The 14,616-nt window shown below is 42.8% G+C and overlaps 1 protein-coding gene across 2 annotated transcripts in view; it reads right to left on the bottom strand.

Annotated features, from left to right (window-relative positions):
* The window catches only part of SLC4A5 (solute carrier family 4 member 5), a 193,694-nt gene extending 179,745 nt beyond the window's left edge, over nt 1–13,949 (bottom strand). The window contains exons 1-3 of one of the 2 annotated variants that reach the window (XM_056571490.1): nt 13,847–13,949; nt 5,787–5,881; nt 5,379–5,472 (exon numbers count right to left, since the gene is read on the bottom strand). The gene's annotated coding sequence lies outside the window, so the exon portion shown is untranslated. The other variant, XM_056571491.1, reaches the window with a different exon arrangement.
* Nucleotides 13,950–14,616: the final 667 nt, after the last annotated feature.

Here is a 14,616-nt window from a genome sequence, read left to right as displayed (position 1 = left end):
ACCATCGCTTCCCCCCCTGTGTATAGTGGATAAGATGTTCAGTATTGGAGCTTCCCTTTAAATAAATGTAACAAGGAAATGCATGCAAAAGAGTGATGTGTCCCACTGTGACAGATTTTCTAAAACAAATACGGCTGGGCTAAAGAGCATATGTCATGCAGGAGGTGCAAACATAGTATTGCAAAAAAATCAATGCAGATTTCCACGCTGGTACGATGCCTATTTATTTCTCCAGGACTGGTAATTAGTTTCTGGAAAATGTATATTGACCTTCACACATGGTTGCCGGTATATAACGTTGACTGGCTGAGGCATCACGATCAATGTCCCTCAGGATGACATTGAAGGGTTCCTGTCTGCCGGACATCACATGCTATTATTTGCCTTTCATTGAAAGAAAATTCACGTGTTTATCGAAGTCGTAGGAGCGCAGAACAATCCGATCCTGAAGAGGGAGGCTGAACAATCACGCAAAAGTTTTTGAACAACTAGGACGTTTTCACATCTGCGTCCCAAATGGAGTCCATTTTCACAACGGACACCAATGGATCCCAATGGATCCTGTGGATTTTAATGGTGTTGGTTTATTTAACAGGATTTGAGCATTTTTTGTCAGGTTCTACTATTTAAACAGATACTGCGATGGAACAAATTATTGGGGGCATGGAGGCACACCATTACAGGGCAGTGGTGCAGATCATTACAGGCAGTAGCAAAGTTCAATGGGAGACGTGGCAGAGATCATTTGGGGACAGCAACACAGTTTTTAGTGAGCCAGTGGTGCAGATCATCCCAATTTGGATACATTCACTTGAATGGAACTGGACTGCAATACTAGACACAGACACAGGAGAGGTGTGGGGATCTCTTTTTGGAAAAAAAGGAGCTATGTATAACTCCTTTAAAAGTGCAAAAAGAAGTGTTTCCCAACCAGGGTGTCTCCAGCTGTTGCAAAACTACAACTCACAGCATGCCAGGATACCCTTTGCCAGGACACCCTTAGTTTTGCTACAGATGGAGAAATACTTTGCGCAAAACACTGATCTTCAGAGTTCCTTAGGAATACCATCTGCAGTGAGGGCTTAGAGAAATGGTCTCCAAACTGTGGACCTCTAGGTGTTGCAAAACTACAACTCCCAGCATGCCCGGACACCCATTGGCTGTCCGGGCATGGTGGGATTTGTAGTTTTGCTACAGCTGGAGACACACTGTTTGGGAAACACTGATCTACAGAGTTCCTTAGGAATAATATTTTCAACAAGGGCATAGAACAGTGGTCTCCAAACTCTGCACCTCCAGCTGGCTGTCCGGGCATGCTGGGTGTTGTAGTTTTGCAACAACTAGAGACACACAGAGTTCCTTAGTAATACCAGCTGCAATGAGGGCTTAGAGAAGTGGTTTCCAAACTGTAGACCTCTAGGTATTGCGAAACTACACCTCCCAGCATGCCCGGACAGCAATAGCAGAAAATAACCACGGGAAAGATGTGGGGTGCTGTTTTTGGAAAAATGAAGCAATGGCTTTTCTAATCCTGTATAACTCCTTTAAAAGTGCAAAAAGAAGTGTTTCCCAACCAGGGTGCCTCCAGCTGTTGCAAAACTACAACTCTCAGCATGCCCGGACAGCCTTTGGCTGTCCGGGCATGCTGAGAGTTGTAGTTTTGCAACAGCTGGAGGTTGACAAACATTGGCAGAAAGAGATGAGCAGTGTCTATGCCGCCCATCTCTGTAGGGTCTGACATCAGACTGTGATGTTTATTTATTTATTTATTTTATTTATGTTTACAGTGACAATGTATCCCATAGACCTTTAAAAAAGTATATACAAATATTGACAAAGCACATCAGTAGAAAAGGGTCTCTGTTTGTAGAAATAACATAATGTTTTGCAATACTGCGGCGATTCTCAGTCGTGGCATTTTTACAACAAATCAGCACATGGTTGAATGTTTTCTGGACGTCATTCCCTCCCCGTTTCTTTCTCATTCACAGGCTGTTTGCTGTTTCCCATTCCATTGTGATGCCACTTTTTATTCATGTCTGACATTCTTCATGTCCGGGAAGCATGATGAAAACCATTACAATCAATGTTACAATGCTTCATAAATGCTCCATATAGTAGACAGGCAGCTGGGTTGGTTGTTGTCCTATGGGGAGCATATATATATATATATATATATATATATATATATATATATATATAAATATATGTATATATATAAATGTATAAGCAAGTATATACACTGCTCAAAAAAATTAAGGGAACACTTATAGGGGTACTCCGGTGCTTAGACATCTTAACCCCTATCCAAAGGATAGGGGATAAGATGCCTGATCGTGGGAGTCTCGCCGCTGGGGACCCCCGTGATCTTGTATACGGCACCCCGTTTATAATCAGTCCCCGGAGTGTGTTCCCCGGAGTCCCCAGAGCGTGCAAGCCTACGTGAGGGGGCGTGATAGCTGCCATGCCCCCTCCCATAGACTTGCATTGAGGGGCGGAGCGTGACATCACACGGGGGCGGAGGCATGATGTCACACGCCGCCCTGTAGTCGCCGGTAATCAGACCCGGAGCGAACACGCTCCGGGGACTGATTACAAACGGGGTGCCGCGTGCAAGATCACGGGGGTCCCCAGCAACAGGACTCCCGCGATCAGGCATCTTATCCCCTATCTTTTGGACAGGGGATAAGATGTCTTAGCACCGGAGTACCCCTTTAAACAACACAATGTAACTCCAAGTCAATCACACTTCTGTGAAATCACACTGTCCACTCAGGAAGCAACACTGATTGACAATCCATTTCACATGCTGTTGTGCAAATGGAACAGACAACAGGTGGAAATTATAGGCAATTAGCAAGACACCCCCAATAAAGGAGTGGTTCTGCAGGTGGTGACCACAGACCACTTCTCAGTTCCTATGCTTCCTGATTGATGTTTTGGTCACTTTTGAATGCTGGCGGTGCTTGCACTCTAGTGGTAGCATGAGACAGAGTCTACAACCCACACAAGTGGCTCAGGTAGTGCAGCTCATCCAGGATGCACATCAATGCAAGCTGTGGCAAGAAGGTTTGCTGTGTCTGTCAGCGTAGTGTCCAGAACATGGAGGTGCTACCAGGAGACAGGCCAGTACATCAGGAGACGTGGAGGAGGCCGTAGGAGGGCAACAACCCAGCAGCAGGACCGCTACCTCTGCCTTTGTCCAAAGAGGAGCACTGCCAGAGCCCTGCAAAATAACCTCCAGCAAGTCACAAATGTGCATGTGTCCACTCAAACGGTCAGAAACAGACTCCATGAGGGTGGTTTGAAGGTCTAACGTCCACAGGTGGGGGTGCTTACAGCCCAACACCATGCAGGATGTTTGGCATTTGCCAAAGAACACCAAGATTGGCAAATTCGCTCCTTGCGCACTGTGCTTTTCACAGATGAAAGCAGGTTCACACTGAGCACATGTGACAGACATGACAGAGTCTGGAGACGCCGTGGAGAACGTTCTGCTGCCTGCAACATCCTCCAGCATGACCGGTTTCGAAGTGGGTCAGTAGTGGTGTGGGGTGGCATTTCTTTGGGGGGCCGTACAGCCTTCCATGTGCTTGCCAGAGGTAGCCTGACTGCCATTAGGTACCGAGATGAGATCCTCAGACCCCTTGTGAGACCATAATGCAAGACAATGCTAGACCTCATGTGGCTGGAGTGTGTCAGCAGTTCCAGGAAGAGGAAGGCATTGATGCTATGGACTGGCCCACCCATTCCCCAGACCTGAGTCCGATTGTGCACATCTGGGACATCATGTCTCCATCCACCAACAAACCACAGACTGTCCAGGAGAAGTCCGCCACCTCATCAGGAGCATGTCCAGGCATTGTAGGGAGGTCATATGAGCACGTGGAGGCCACACACACTACTGAGCTTCATTCTGACTTGTTTTAAGGACATTACATCAAAGTGTGATCAGCCTGTAGTTGGGTTTTCCACTGTGATTTTGAGTGTGACTCCATATCCAGACCTCCATGGGTTGATAAATTTGATTTCCATTGATAATTTTTGTGTGATTTTGTTGTCAGCACATTCAACTATGTAAAGACGAAAGTATTTCATATGATTAGTTCATTCATTCAGCTCTAGGATGTGTTATGTTAGTGTTCCCTTTATTTTTTTTTTCAGCAGTGTATATAAATGCTAATACAAGGCATTCCTGTCCAATAGGTAGGGCTGAACTTTTTCCATGATGGGGTCTGCTACCTACAGCAGTGTTTTCCCAAATAAAGTGTCTCAGCTGTACAAAACCACAACTCCCAGCATGCCCGGGCTAAATACTACAGTGATTGAGAATGACTGTAGTATTTCAAATTGTACTATTATTTCCACAGATTTAAACCCTTTTCTACTGGCGTGCTTTGTCAATATTTGTATAAACTTTTGAAAAGTTCTACAGGATACAATGACACTGTAAAAATAAATCAAGAAAGAAAGAAAGAAAAAAACATAACCGACTTATGTCAGAATCTATAGGAATTGCCCAATCAGGGTATCTCCATCTGTTGCAAAAGTACAACTCCCAGCATGCCAGGACACCCGTTGGTTGTCCGGGCATGCTGGGAGTTGTAGTTTTGCTATAGATGGAGACATACTGTTTGGAAAAACACTGATCTACAGAGTTCCTTAGGAATAACATCAGCAATGCGGGTGTAGAACAGTGGTCTCCAAACTGTGGACCTCCAGGTGTTGCAAAACTACAGCTCCCAGCATGCTCGGACAGCCATTGGTTGTCCAGGCATGCTGGGAGTTGTAGTTTTGCTACGGCATGAGGTCGGTAGTTTGGAGAACTACAACACCTCCTAAGATACTTGGAGAGGTTAATATCAGTCATTCATGTATGTAATTACTCTTAGAGAAATATCTCTTTCTGGCCAGGGATTTTTAGGACCTTCCTTCCTTTTTTGTAAGGAATCAAACATGACGCAAATTGATGAAGTTTAGTGTTGGGAAGGTATAATGACGCTCATGACTCAAAGTGTACAACGGCGACATAAGTAACAAGTTCAGCCCTTCCCGCCGCCAGCTAGAAAATGCTGATAACAGAGAATAATAGATTGCAGATTCCACATAGCAAATGGACATACAGCAGACTTTACATTCATTCCCTTCTTAATAGAAGTATAAAGTTATACTATTCCATCTCATCCCTCTCTAAAAGTAGTGATGAAACTTTGAGGACATTCCTCTGGACAAAAGATTACAATGAGATTATATAACAGTCCTCCAGGCTGCTATCTGCCCTATTCCCTTGCAGACAAGTATATAGATATATATGGTGTAAATCTGTATTTTCAGTGGAAATATTATATATATATTTCTCCAACCCGGAGGTCACTTACCTCGGTGCCTGCTGTAGGGAGGTACAGATGATCACTACACTGGCACAGATAGTCTGGGTGCTCTGGGCATGAAGAGCGGGGACTTGCTGGGAGCCTGGTGACAATAGATTCAGGCAGTGAGAGAATTGACTGCTGATGCCAAAGGTCTGTCACTGCCCAGATTACAATTTGGTTTTGGGGCATTGACTTTCAGAATAAATCCCATCATGCCTCTGGGCAGCATCACATTTAGAGAGGATAAAAAAAAAAAAAAAAAAAAAAGTAAATGGCTCTTACACAAATACAAAGAGGGGACAGAGGGGAAGACCTCCATCACCCCCTAACCCCAGATGTGATGCCACAGTGCCCATCAGTTCATTTAAAGTTTGTATATAACAAATATTATGATATTATGAGAAATCTGTTTACCTGCAAGGGCCCTTGTGGTAGTAGAAGTCTCCAAACCCGTGGTTCTCCAGCTGATGTGCACTATAACTCCCAGCATGTCCTGGCAACCAGCAGTGCTGTATTTTTATATGATGAAATAGGAAATTCTGACATATATATATATATATATATATATATATATATATATTCCAAATTATTAAATAGCCATAGAAAAGTATATGTAACTCTAATGGTAAAGGAAGAAATCAAAACAAAAAATAAAATAACACAAATTCTGCCACTTTATACTCATCTGCTCCTGTTTTATCTATCTATCTCATATCAATCAATCTATTTATCTCATATCAATCTATCTATCTATCTATCTATCTCACATCTATCTATCTCATATCTATCTATCTATCTATCTCATATCTATCTATTTATCTATCTATCTATCTATCTATCTATCTATCTCATATGAATCTATCTATCTATCTATCTCATATCAATCTATCTATCTATCTATCTCATATCAATCTATCTATCTCATATCAATCTATCTTTTTATCTCATATCAATCTATCTATCTCATATCAATCTATCTATCTATTGCAATCTATTTATCATTGTATCTATGTCAATCAACTATTGCATCTATCTATTTACCTCACATCTATCTATAATTTTATTTATCATTAATTGTATATATCTATCAATCATTCTACTTATCTATCATTGTATCTATTGATCTACTAATTATCTTTTTACTACTTATCATTGCATCTATCTATCATGGTACCTCTATCATTCATTCTATTTATCTATTTCTTTGTATCTATCTATCTCTCTATCATTGTGTCTATCTGTCTGTCTTTGCATCTATCTCTCTATTGCATTTATGATTCTTTGCATCTATTTATTATTGTAGCTATAATTGTATCTATCAATCTACTATCTTTTTTTTTTTACTAATTACCATTGCAAATATCTATCTATCTACTTTAAGGAAAAGGCAGTGGCGCTCCAAGTCGTGAAAAAAAAGATTATTCATCTCTGTGTTGCTGCACACAGAGATGAATGAATCATTTCTTTTTTCACCACTTGGAGCGCCACTGCCTTTTCCTTAAAGTATTTATAGAGGATCCTGGACCGGGACCCTGGCTGGGAGGCACCCACTTACACTTGCTGGGAGGCTTCTTTCCTTGATCTATCTATCTATCTATCTATCTATCTATCTATCTATCTATCTATCTATCTATCTACCTACCTATCTGTCTGTCTTCTAACTCTAATTCACTAAATCAATGCTGTAAAAAAACAATGCATCTATTTTTTGCTGTATATATATATATATATATATATATATATATATATATTAAGAAGTAGATATGTATATCAGCTCACCCCAAGGCACACAAAGCCAAGCACGGAGAAAGGTGCTGACTGCACTCGGTAGAAATAGGCAAAGAACTAGAGAACTCCATCTCGGTACAGATCGATAAGCCATCTTTATTCACATGAAGCTACAAGGATCACAGGTACAAACAGGTTGTGACGCGTTTCGGCCACATACTGGCCTTACTCATACTCATAAGTAAGGCCAGCACCTGGCCGAAAAGCGTCACATCCTGTTTGTACCTGTGATCCGTGTAGCTTCATGTGATTAAAGATGGCTTATCGATCTGTACCGAGCTGGAGTTCTCTTGTTCTTTGCCTACATATATATATATATATATATATATATATATATATATATATATATATATTTATATATATATATATATATATATATATATATATTGTACTTACCCCTGTGGTTCCATATGAGTTTAAATATTAACATACCACAATAGAGGGGCTTATAGTTTTTAGTCTTTATTTTTAAATTGATCCTTCAGGTTCAAATAATAAAAATGCAATAAAAAATATATTCATCACTTATGACTTCAGAGTCCTGTTTTTATTTTAAATTTAACACGTACAGCATTACTTCCAGCATTTTCTTACTTTAGCTATACATACTGTAGTATCAGAGTTGTCCACAAGATGGTGATGATTGCATGTCAAAATCTGCCATGTATTAGCAGCCTATTATGTGACAACTGGCCTAGTTCTTTTATTCTTATAAACATAATTCTCAAACTCCCCTTATAGAATTTGTCCGTCAGCTATCTTTCGTCCCTTCCCCCTCACCCACACACATGAACGCTCAGCTGGAAAAATCCTCTGATTCTGTGGTGCACCCGTCCAGCACCGTCCTAAATCTATGTCAAAACTCAATAAGGGGCTTTGGATGTTGATGGTAAACAAGAAGTTAAAGGGGTTATCCACCATAAGGTGATTTTAGAATGTACCTGGCAGACAGTAATGGACATGCTTAGGAAGGATCTGCGCTTGTCTTGGGGCTAAATGGCTATGTTGTGAGATTACTATAACACTGTGGCTAGCTTTTTGTGAACTGCTATTTCCTGTTTGACTTTTCTTTTTTTTTTTTTTACTACAAATCCCACAATTCCCTCCCACACATCAGCCACCCCACACATTGAAACATAAATGAGCAGCATCCATTAAAAAGACCTGTGGTTTTCAATCAGGGTGCCTACAGCTGTTGCATTAGTTGCAGACTGATCTCTCTCCCACCAAGCGATCCCTCCCCCCATTGAAGCAGACAGGCTCCCTGTCATCAGCTGATTAGTGAGTCAGGTCTCGGCCGCATTGCAACCTGGGAAAAACAGTCATTTTGTATGCTGTTAAAAATAAATATTGGAGTGAAAATCACATAAGAATTGTGAGAAAACTGTCACACACAGGTACAGACACTATATTATGAACTACACTAACTTTACAGTCCCTGTAGCATAGTCAAATAAAAAAAAATCCTTGTATACCCCTTTAAAGCTCTGACCCTACTCATCCCAGATATTTCTTACATAGGTTTAAATGTAGAAAAGAAACACAACATGACATAAATGCACTGGTGTGGTGGATGTAACAATGACTGCTTCCTCCCTCCCATTGTTTGTGTGACCACACTCTGGAGTTGATACTGGGAGCAGTCTGTAAGTCGGACCAAAAAGCTTTTGTAATTGCGCATTTGCCCCTGTTTTCTTGCTTATCATGCACAGGCAGGTTTAGGTTAGGTCCCGCATCACTTGAGAAACCTTGGTGTTGGTGTGCGGGCTCAGGTATGTCCTTCATATAAGGATATACTGGCTAATGTCTCAATTTTACATCAGTTTTGAGGGTTAGCTTATGTCATTGTTACATCCACCACACCAGTGCATTTATGTTTTTGTTGTGTTTCTGTACTTCTCTATGTTCACATCCACACACCCATTCATCGGGTAAGGATGATAATTGTTGGTCCTTGTGGCCGGTTGCAGACATCCTCCACTGTATGCATTTTTTGCTGGGGATTGCCCATAGCAACGGACCACAAGTGCAGGACTTGCTATTCCCTATAAATGCACATCAGCATTTGGGCTCGAGCACTTCCTGACATTTTAGACCACGTTCTTGTTGTGTTTGTTATAGGTTTAAATGTACCTCTAGATACACTAACCCGCCTGGCCTGACATGGGGCATGGGCAGCACAGTTACTATGGATCAGTATTTTCCAACTAGTGTGCCTCCAGCTGTTGCAATAGCTTAAGGCACACTGGTTAGGAAACACTGCTCTGGATGTATAGCAGCATCTTTCTCCTCCAGAAGTCCAGTTGGGGAAGATACACTTTAAGGTACACTTTAAGACACTTTAAGGAAGGTACACTTAAAGACTGTACAGGGGGAAAGGCTACATTAAATCTTCACTTCTTTGTCCCTGGACTTAGACTTTAAGTGACTTGGCAGACAGACTTTAAAAGTTAATGGATTTTGCTTTATCTATTCTAGGTAGCTTGGCACCTGATGATCTGGAAAAATACGTGTGGATGAAAAATATAAAAAAAAACTGAATTTACAAGGCGTAAGAGAGCCCATCTTCATGTTCTTCTCTTGTCCACCCTTGCAGTACAGGAGAGAAATGTTTGGATCTGCTGCAAGTCGTCACAGTCTTCAGTGCTGTAATCCCGCCTGTAAGTGTATGGTTGACAGCGCGGCATGTCCCGATCTCAGCAAGCTATTGGTAAAAACTTGCATTATACCGCAGTGATCTTCGCACTGCCGCGAATCGTAATCCTTCCAGTACTTATCAGCTGCTGTATGCTCCACAGGAAGATATTCTGTTTTTGAACTTCTTTTCTGTCTGACCACAATGCTCTCTGCTGACACCTCTGTCCATGTCAGGAACTGTCCAGAGCAGGAGAGGTTTGCTATGGGGATTTGCTCCTGCTCTGGACAGTTCCTGACATGGACAGAGGTGTCAGCAGAGAGCACAGTGGTCAGACAGAAAAGAAGTTCAAAAACAGAATATCTTCCTGTGGAGCATACAGCAGCTGATAAGTACTGGAAGGATTACGATTTTTTAGTAGAAGTAATATACAAATCTGTTTAACTTTCTGGCACCAGTTGATTTAAAAAAAAATAGTTTTCCTCCGGAGTACCCCTTTAAGGCAAAACATTTGTGACAGTTTACCAAGGCCTAGGGCAGCAGAAAACCAAAACACACCACTGGCAGTGGAATATTTCCTAGAAAACAAAAAGGTCATCCAATTGAAATCCAAATACAGCCAACGAAATGTTGAATGCAGACAAGTTATATACAGCTGCGGGTGTTATAAGACTATCCAAAGTCTGAAGACGAACAATCAAAAGTACAGGTGCAATTTGGGAGAAGTCTTGGAAAACTAGACAATGAGAGATAGAGGGGGTCCATTAAAGGGGTACTCCGCCCCTAGACATCTTAGCCCCTATCCAAGGATAGGGGATAAGATGTCTGATCGCAGGGGTCCCGCTGCTGTGGACCCCCCGCAATCTCTCCTGCAGCGCCCCAAGTCATCAGCTCTCCGAAGCTACAATTGCTCTGTGGCTGATGACTCACGATACAGGGACCGGCGGTTTGTGATGTCATGGCTCCACCCCCTCATGACATCACGCCCTGCCCCCTTAATGCAAGTCTGTTGGAGGGGGTGTGACTGTTATCACGCCCCCTCCCATAGACTTGCATTACGGGTGCGGGGCGTGACATCACGAGGGGGAAGAGCCATGACATCACGAACCGCTGGCCCCTGTCATCAGCCACTGAGCAAACTTAGCTCCGGAGAGCTGATGACTCGGGGTGCTGCAGAAAAGATCTCAGGGGTCCCCAGCAGCGGGACCCTTGCGATCAGACATCTTATCCCTATCCTTGGAGTACCCCTTTAAGTAGGGCTATAGATGCAGGTCATTACCATGCCTGTAATTTCAGGAGACTTTCAAGAATAAGCTGCCCTGTGTGTACATGAGGAGCAGCACTATTTCTTGCCATTATATAACCTGCATGTGGTATTTTCAGCAGATTTCTGCTCTGGAGGCTTTATCTCTAATTTACAGTTCGCACAAAGAAGGCAGGTGAAGATCCCTCCTCCCCCCCTCCATTGACTTGCATTGCTTGTCATGCAGACACAGGACAAAGCTGAGCTGATTTAGAGAAGAAGATTTAAGCAGGAAGGAGGGGGGGGGGAGAGGGAAGAAGCTTGTTAACAGAAGAAGCATTTCCATTTGGATTTGGATCTGGATTTTACAAAGTTTCTTATACTAATCTATGTACTATAAATCTATGCAAAGTTTTTTCAATTGACAGTGCCCATTTAAAGAGTACCTGTCAACAAATAAACTTTCAGAGCTTTAAAAAGCTCGGCATCATACTGTTCTTGCTCACATGCTCACTTGCGCAATCTCCCAGCAGTATGACATCACTGAAGCCTGCTTGGGGACCACTTCTGCCCTCACATGGTTGCAGTGCTGTGATGAATAGAAGACCTCAAGCTCTGTGCAGCAGCTTTCAGTCTGTGTATCTTTCAGTAAAGCTCTTTGCAGCTTTCAGTCTGTGCAGCTTTTTGTCTGTGCAGCTGTCAGTGAGGCTCACTGCAGCTGTCAATCAAGCTCAGTGCAGAGATACACTTCCTGAATTTGGTCTCCTGTCATTAGAAGCAGGAGACCAAAATGAGATTTTGGCCAGACGGAATGTGTTCTGGCCAAGAAGGGAGACCCTTGGTGGCTAGAAGTATACAGCAGAAAAACTAACATAAAAAGTTTTTTTTTTTAATGGAAGCCAATTACAAAAGTTATTTATTTGGCATAAGGAATCAAATATTAAAAATCATGTTTAATGACAGTGCCCATTTAAAGTTTGTGTTCACATGTTAAGGTTTTTCATTGAAATTATTAACTACAAAACCAGTCTTTCCTTTATACATGTCCTTCCTCTATGATCTGTTCCTGGCTTTGTATTTGATCATCGCAATTAAAACCTCATCATGTGTACACACCCTAAGGGTATGTTCACACTACTTAATTCCCGTGGAATTCTATGAGCAGAATTCCCCGAACGAAATTACGTGCTGTGAATATAAACCTCAGTGTAAATGGGTTTCCGTGAGACCCGTTCACACTGTGGAATTTCAGCAGCGGACAATTCCGCCACTGAAATTGTTCCGCGCAAAGAAAGAACATGTTCATTCTTTGCGTGGAAGTCCATGAACACTGCATAGCCGTCAATGGTGACGACATAGTGCCGCGCGGTCCTACCGCCGAAGTATTGCGGTGGCGGCCGCCAGAATGGAATCTTCGCTGGTGGAATTCTGGGAGCGGAGATTCCGTTCATAATCCGTAGAGTGAACATACCCTAACAGAGACAATAAAATAAGTGAATCAATGTTTAGCGTTTATATTGAGTAATTTGAGCGGAATTCTGCATGTAGAGATTCCATAAGGCAGCCACATTGCCCTGCACTACCACCATTGACGGCAATGCAGTGCTCGCAAAATTCCACTTACAGGGGTACTACGGTGAAAACCTTTTTTCTTTTAAATCAACCAGTGGCAGAAAGTTAAACATATTTGTAAATTACTGCTATTAAAAAATCTTAATCCTTCCTGTACTTATTAGCTGCTGAATACTACAGAGGAAATTCTTTTCTTTTTGGAATGCTCTCTGATGACATCACGAGCACAGTTCTCTCTGCTGACGTTATTATAATAATGATAATGCTCTATTTATTGTTGTCCTTAGTGGGATTTGAACCCAAGTCCCCAGCACTGCAAGGCAGCATGTGCTCGTGATGTCATCAGTGTTCCAAAAAGAAAGGAATTTCCTCTGTAGCATTCAGCAGCTAATAAGTACTGGAAGGATTAAGATTTTTTAATAGAAGTAATTTACAAATATGTTTAATTTTCTGCCACCAGTTGATTTAAAAGAAAAAAGGTTTTCACCGGAGTACCCCTTTAAAGAACAAACAGGTTCATTCTTTGCGCGGAACAATTTCAGCTGTGGTTGACTGCCACTGAAATTCCACAGTGTGAACGGGTTTGCCATTCACACCAATGGTTGAAATCACACCATGGAATTCCGACACGGAAATGTCGCTCAAATTCCCTAGCGTGCACGTGCCCTAAAGGGGTTAGAAAAAAACATGGCTGTTTGGTAGCACTGCACCACAGTCTCATTGACTTGAGTGGAGCCAAGTTGCAATACTGAACACAACCCATAGTCAGGTGTGGCTCTGTTTCAGAAAGAAAGCAGCCATGCGTTTCTAATTCCGGAAAATCCCTTTCATTCTGTCCCCTACCCACACCTAACATTTGGCAAGAGACCGGTCACTCCGCCACAGCGCTCCTTATTGTCTATGTCCATCCCAATCCTTAAACAGCGAAATGGTTAAAAATCACACGTCTCTGTTTGGTTCGCCGTTTGAAGCGCGAAGCGGAGATACATTATATGGGAGATGAAACAAATTAGGTTTAATAATCTCGGCAATCACATCTCGTACGGCCAGACGCCATCCTCTCATTTCCTCCTCAATGAGGATATTCATTTTCAGATTTGTTTGGGACACAAACACACTACGCAATTACAGCCCCCTCCGAGATGTGACAACCTCATCTCCCATACCTCGTCCACAGCCGTGGAGCAGGGTCAAGGACAGCCGGGGTTAACCCTCTCTATACCACCGCAGACGTACCTTCTGGAAAAGGATTAACTGAGGTGTACATTTATACCATACTACCTCACTGACAAGGTTTATCCTGTAGAGCTATACAATGGGGGAGATTTATCAAAACCTGTCCAGAGGAAAAGTTGCCCAGTTGCCCATAGTAACCAATCAGATCGCTTCTTTCATTTTGCACAGGCCTTGTTAAAAATGAAAGAAGCGAGATGATTGGTTGCTATGGGCAACTCAGCAACTTTTCCTCTGGACAGGTTTTGATAAATCTCCCCCTATCATAATGTGTTGTCATCACCAATGTTTCCCAACCAGTGTGCCTCCAGCTGTTGCAAAACTACACCACCCAGCATGCCCGGACAGCCGGAGGCTGTCCGGGCATGCTGGGAGGTGTAGTTTTGCAACAGCTTGAGGTACACTGGTTGAAAAACACTACCCTAGCCCCTTAAAGGGGTACTCCGCCCTTAGATATCTTATCCCCTATCCAAAGGATAGGGGATAAGATGTCTGATCGCCGCGGTCCCGTTGCTGGGGAGCCCCGGGATCCTCGCTGCGGCACCCCGCTATCATTACAGCACAGAGCGAGTTCGCTCTGTGCGTAATGACGGGCGATACAGGGGACGGAGCAGCGTGACGTCATGGCTCCGCCCCTCGTGACATCACGGCCCGTCCCCTTAATGCAAGTCTATGGGATGGTGCGTGACGACCGCCACGCCCCCTCCCATAGACTTGTATTGAAAGGGGCGGGCCGCGATGTCACAAGGGGCGGAGCCGTGACGTAACAATGC

The sequence above is a fragment of the Hyla sarda genome, chromosome 4 (assembly GCF_029499605.1).
Source record: "Hyla sarda isolate aHylSar1 chromosome 4, aHylSar1.hap1, whole genome shotgun sequence".
Classification (NCBI taxonomy): Eukaryota; Metazoa; Chordata; class Amphibia; order Anura; family Hylidae; genus Hyla; species Hyla sarda.
The sequence above is the reverse complement of the archived record's forward strand: the minus strand, read 5'-3'. Positions and strand labels throughout refer to the sequence as shown.